Below are 6,485 nucleotides of genomic sequence, written 5' to 3'. Positions count from 1 at the left end.
GTAGAGTACTTTCCCTAGGTATGTGCCCGTTCGTGACTATCGTTGCGTGCATACGGACACGCTTGGGTATGTTTACCATACAAGGTTTACTAGGGAAACCTGCTTGCTCGACCATTGCCCTCCCGTCGCGGACACCATTCTTGGACAGAAGTCCTAGTACGTAGAGTACTTTCCCTAGGTATGTGCCCGTTCGTGACTATCGTTGCGTGCATACGGACACGCTTGGGTATGTTTACCATACAAGGTTTACTAGGGAAACCTGCTTGCTCGACCATTGCCCTCCCGTCGCGGACACCATTCTTGGACAGAAGTCCTAGTACGTAGAGTACTTTCCCTAGGTATGTGCCCGTTCGTGACTATCGTTGCGTGCATACGGACACGCTTGGGTATGTTTACCATACAAGGTTTACTAGGGAAACCTGCTTGCTCGACCATTGCCCTCCCGTCGCGGACACCATTCTTGGACAGAAGTCCTAGTACGTAGAGTACTTTCCCTAGGTATGTGCCCGTTCGTGACTATCGTTGCGTGCATACGGACACGCTTGGGTATGTTTACCATACAAGGTTTACTAGGGAAACCTGCTTGCTCGACCATTGCCCTCCCGTCGCGGACACCATTCTTGGACAGAAGTCCTAGTACGTAGAGTACTTTCCCTAGGTATGTGCCCGTTCGTGACTATCGTTGCGTGCATACGGACACGCTTGGGTATGTTTACCATACAAGGTTTACTAGGGAAACCTGCTTGCTCGACCATTGCCCTCCCGTCGCGGACACCATTCTTGGACAGAAGTCCTAGTACGTAGAGTACTTTCCCTAGGTATGTGCCCGTTCGTGACTATCGTTGCGTGCATACGGACACGCTTGGGTATGTTTACCATACAAGGTTTACTAGGGAAACCTGCTTGCTCGACCATTGCCCTCCCGTCGCGGACACCATTCTTGGACAGAAGTCCTAGTACGTAGAGTACTTTCCCTAGGTATGTGCCCGTTCGTGACTATCGTTGCGTGCATACGGACACGCTTGGGTATGTTTACCATACAAGGTTTACTAGGGAAACCTGCTTGCTCGACCATTGCCCTCCCGTCGCGGACACCATTCTTGGACAGAAGTCCTAGTACGTAGAGTACTTTCCCTAGGTATGTGCCCGTTCGTGACTATCGTTGCGTGCATACGGACACGCTTGGGTATGTTTACCATACAAGGTTTACTAGGGAAACCTGCTTGCTCGACCATTGCCCTCCCGTCGCGGACACCATTCTTGGACAGAAGTCCTAGTACGTAGAGTACTTTCCCTAGGTATGTGCCCGTTCGTGACTATCGTTGCGTGCATACGGACACGCTTGGGTATGTTTACCATACAAGGTTTACTAGGGAAACCTGCTTGCTCGACCATTGCCCTCCCGTCGCGGACACCATTCTTGGACAGAAGTCCTAGTACGTAGAGTACTTTCCCTAGGTATGTGCCCGTTCGTGACTATCGTTGCGTGCATACGGACACGCTTGGGTATGTTTACCATACAAGGTTTACTAGGGAAACCTGCTTGCTCGACCATTGCCCTCCCGTCGCGGACACCATTCTTGGACAGAAGTCCTAGTACGTAGAGTACTTTCCCTAGGTATGTGCCCGTTCGTGACTATCGTTGCGTGCATACGGACACGCTTGGGTATGTTTACCATACAAGGTTTACTAGGGAAACCTGCTTGCTCGACCATTGCCCTCCCGTCGCGGACACCATTCTTGGACAGAAGTCCTAGTACGTAGAGTACTTTCCCTAGGTATGTGCCCGTTCGTGACTATCGTTGCGTGCATACGGACACGCTTGGGTATGTTTACCATACAAGGTTTACTAGGGAAACCTGCTTGCTCGACCATTGCCCTCCCGTCGCGGACACCATTCTTGGACAGAAGTCCTAGTACGTAGAGTACTTTCCCTAGGTATGTGCCCGTTCGTGACTATCGTTGCGTGCATACGGACACGCTTGGGTATGTTTACCATACAAGGTTTACTAGGGAAACCTGCTTGCTCGACCATTGCCCTCCCGTCGCGGACACCATTCTTGGACAGAAGTCCTAGTACGTAGAGTACTTTCCCTAGGTATGTGCCCGTTCGTGACTATCGTTGCGTGCATACGGACACGCTTGGGTATGTTTACCATACAAGGTTTACTAGGGAAACCTGCTTGCTCGACCATTGCCCTCCCGTCGCGGACACCATTCTTGGACAGAAGTCCTAGTACGTAGAGTACTTTCCCTAGGTATGTGCCCGTTCGTGACTATCGTTGCGTGCATACGGACACGCTTGGGTATGTTTACCATACAAGGTTTACTAGGGAAACCTGCTTGCTCGACCATTGCCCTCCCGTCGCGGACACCATTCTTGGACAGAAGTCCTAGTACGTAGAGTACTTTCCCTAGGTATGTGCCCGTTCGTGACTATCGTTGCGTGCATACGGACACGCTTGGGTATGTTTACCATACAAGGTTTACTAGGGAAACCTGCTTGCTCGACCATTGCCCTCCCGTCGCGGACACCATTCTTGGACAGAAGTCCTAGTACGTAGAGTACTTTCCCTAGGTATGTGCCCGTTCGTGACTATCGTTGCGTGCATACGGACACGCTTGGGTATGTTTACCATACAAGGTTTACTAGGGAAACCTGCTTGCTCGACCATTGCCCTCCCGTCGCGGACACCATTCTTGGACAGAAGTCCTAGTACGTAGAGTACTTTCCCTAGGTATGTGCCCGTTCGTGACTATCGTTGCGTGCATACGGACACGCTTGGGTATGTTTACCATACAAGGTTTACTAGGGAAACCTGCTTGCTCGACCATTGCCCTCCCGTCGCGGACACCATTCTTGGACAGAAGTCCTAGTACGTAGAGTACTTTCCCTAGGTATGTGCCCGTTCGTGACTATCGTTGCGTGCATACGGACACGCTTGGGTATGTTTACCATACAAGGTTTACTAGGGAAACCTGCTTGCTCGACCATTGCCCTCCCGTCGCGGACACCATTCTTGGACAGAAGTCCTAGTACGTAGAGTACTTTCCCTAGGTATGTGCCCGTTCGTGACTATCGTTGCGTGCATACGGACACGCTTGGGTATGTTTACCATACAAGGTTTACTAGGGAAACCTGCTTGCTCGACCATTGCCCTCCCGTCGCGGACACCATTCTTGGACAGAAGTCCTAGTACGTAGAGTACTTTCCCTAGGTATGTGCCCGTTCGTGACTATCGTTGCGTGCATACGGACACGCTTGGGTATGTTTACCATACAAGGTTTACTAGGGAACCTGCTTGCTCGACCATTGCCCTCCCGTCGCGGACACCATTCTTGGACAGAAGTCCTAGTACGTAGAGTACTTTCCCTAGGTATGTGCCCGTTCGTGACTATCGTTGCGTGCATACGGACACGCTTGGGTATGTTTACCATACAAGGTTTACTAGGGAAACCTGCTTGCTCGACCATTGCCCTCCCGTCGCGGACACCATTCTTGGACAGAAGTCCTAGTACGTAGAGTACTTTCCCTAGGTATGTGCCCGTTCGTGACTATCGTTGCGTGCATACGGACACGCTTGGGTATGTTTACCATACAAGGTTTACTAGGGAAACCTGCTTGCTCGACCATTGCCCTCCCGTCGCGGACACCATTCTTGGACAGAAGTCCTAGTACGTAGAGTACTTTCCCTAGGTATGTGCCCGTTCGTGACTATCGTTGCGTGCATACGGACACGCTTGGGTATGTTTACCATACAAGGTTTACTAGGGAAACCAGAAGGATTCTAGGCACACGTTTTGTTCCATCCACAGTAACTTTCGTTCTCTTAAGGTAGCTATTTAACTTGTTTGCCATGATAAGCAACCTGCTTCCCCGACCGTCGCGGACACCATTCTTGGACAGAAGTCCTAGTACGTAGAGTACTTTCCCTAGGTATGTGCCCGTTCGTGACTATCGTTGCGTGCATACGGACACGCTTGGGTATGTTTACCATACAAGGTTTACTAGGGAAACCTGCTTGCTCGACCATTGCCCTCCCGTCGCGGACACCATTCTTGGACAGAAGTCCTAGTACGTAGAGTACTTTCCCTAGGTATGTGCCCGTTCGTGACTATCGTTGCGTGCATACGGACACGCTTGGTATGTTTACCATACAAGGTTTACTAGGGAAACCTGCTTGCTCGACCATTGCCCTCCCGTCGCGGACACCATTCTTGGACAGAAGTCCTAGTACGTAGAGTACTTTCCCTAGGTATGTGCCCGTTCGTGACTATCGTTGCGTGCATACGGACACGCTTGGGTATGTTTACCATACAAGGTTTACTAGGGAAACCAGGAAGGAATTCTAGGCACACGTTTTGTTCCATCCACAGTAACTTTCGTTCTCTTAAGGTAGCTATTTAACTTGTTTGCCATGATAAGCAACCTGCTTCCCCGACCGTCGCGGACACCATTCTTGGACAGAAGTCCTAGTACGTAGAGTACTTTCCCTAGGTATGTGCCCGTTCGTGACTATCGTTGCGTGCATACGGACACGCTTGGGTATGTTTACCATACAAGGTTTACTAGGGAAACCAGGAAGGAATTCTAGGCACACGTTTTGTTCCATCCACAGTAACTTTCGTTCTCTTAAGGTAGCTATTTAACTTGTTTGCCATGATAAGCAACCTGCTTCCCCGACCGTCGCGGACACCATTCTTGGACAGAAGTCCTAGTACGTAGAGTACTTTCCCTAGGTATGTGCCCGTTCGTGACTATCGTTGCGTGCATACGGACACGCTTGGGTATGTTTACCATACAAGGTTTACTAGGGAAACCTGCTTGCTCGACCATTGCCCTCCCGTCGCGGACACCATTCTTGGACAGAAGTCCTAGTACGTAGAGTACTTTCCCTAGGTATGTGCCCGTTCGTGACTATCGTTGCGTGCATACGGACACGCTTGGGTATGTTTACCATACAAGGTTTACTAGGGAAACCTGCTTGCTCGACCATTGCCCTCCCGTCGCGGACACCATTCTTGGACAGAAGTCCTAGTACGTAGAGTACTTTCCCTAGGTATGTGCCCGTTCGTGACTATCGTTGCGTGCATACGGACACGCTTGGGTATGTTTACCATACAAGGTTTACTAGGGAAACCTGCTTGCTCGACCATTGCCCTCCCGTCGCGGACACCATTCTTGGACAGAAGTCCTAGTACGTAGAGTACTTTCCCTAGGTATGTGCCCGTTCGTGACTATCGTTGCGTGCATACGGACACGCTTGGGTATGTTTACCATACAAGGTTTACTAGGGAAACCTGCTTGCTCGACCATTGCCCTCCCGTCGCGGACACCATTCTTGGACAGAAGTCCTAGTACGTAGAGTACTTTCCCTAGGTATGTGCCCGTTCGTGACTATCGTTGCGTGCATACGGACACGCTGGGTATGTTTACCATACAAGGTTTACTAGGGAAACCTGCTTGCTCGACCATTGCCCTCCCGTCGCGGACACCATTCTTGGACAGAAGTCCTAGTACGTAGAGTACTTTCCCTAGGTATGTGCCCGTTCGTGACTATCGTTGCGTGCATACGGACACGCTTGGGTATGTTTACCATACAAGGTTTACTAGGGAAACCTGCTTGCTCGACCATTGCCCTCCCGTCGCGGACACCATTCTTGGACAGAAGTCCTAGTACGTAGAGTACTTTCCCTAGGTATGTGCCCGTTCGTGACTATCGTTGCGTGCATACGGACACGCTTGGGTATGTTTACCATACAAGGTTTACTAGGGAACCTGCTTGCTCGACCATTGCCCTCCCGTCGCGGACACCATTCTTGGACAGAAGTCCTAGTACGTAGAGTACTTTCCCTAGGTATGTGCCCGTTCGTGACTATCGTTGCGTGCATACGGACACGCTTGGGTATGTTTACCATACAAGGTTTACTAGGGAAACCTGCTTGCTCGACCATTGCCCTCCCGTCGCGGACACCATTCTTGGACAGAAGTCCTAGTACGTAGAGTACTTTCCCTAGGTATGTGCCCGTTCGTGACTATCGTTGCGTGCATACGGACACGCTTGGGTATGTTTACCATACAAGGTTTACTAGGGAAACCTGCTTGCTCGACCATTGCCCTCCCGTCGCGGACACCATTCTTGGACAGAAGTCCTAGTACGTAGAGTACTTTCCCTAGGTATGTGCCCGTTCGTGACTATCGTTGCGTGCATACGGACACGCTTGGGTATGTTTACCATACAAGGTTTACTAGGGAAACCTGCTTGCTCGACCATTGCCCTCCCGTCGCGGACACCATTCTTGGACAGAAGTCCTAGTACGTAGAGTACTTTCCCTAGGTATGTGCCCGTTCGTGACTATCGTTGCGTGCATACGGACACGCTTGGGTATGTTTACCATACAAGGTTTACTAGGGAACCTGCTTGCTCGACCATTGCCCTCCCGTCGCGGACACCATTCTTGGACAGAAGTCCTAGTACGTAGAG

This window comes from Anopheles merus, unplaced genomic scaffold, assembly GCF_017562075.2.
Source record: "Anopheles merus strain MAF unplaced genomic scaffold, AmerM5.1 LNR4000027, whole genome shotgun sequence".
Classification (NCBI taxonomy): domain Eukaryota; kingdom Metazoa; phylum Arthropoda; class Insecta; order Diptera; family Culicidae; genus Anopheles; species Anopheles merus.
Note: the sequence above shows the minus strand (reverse complement) of the source record.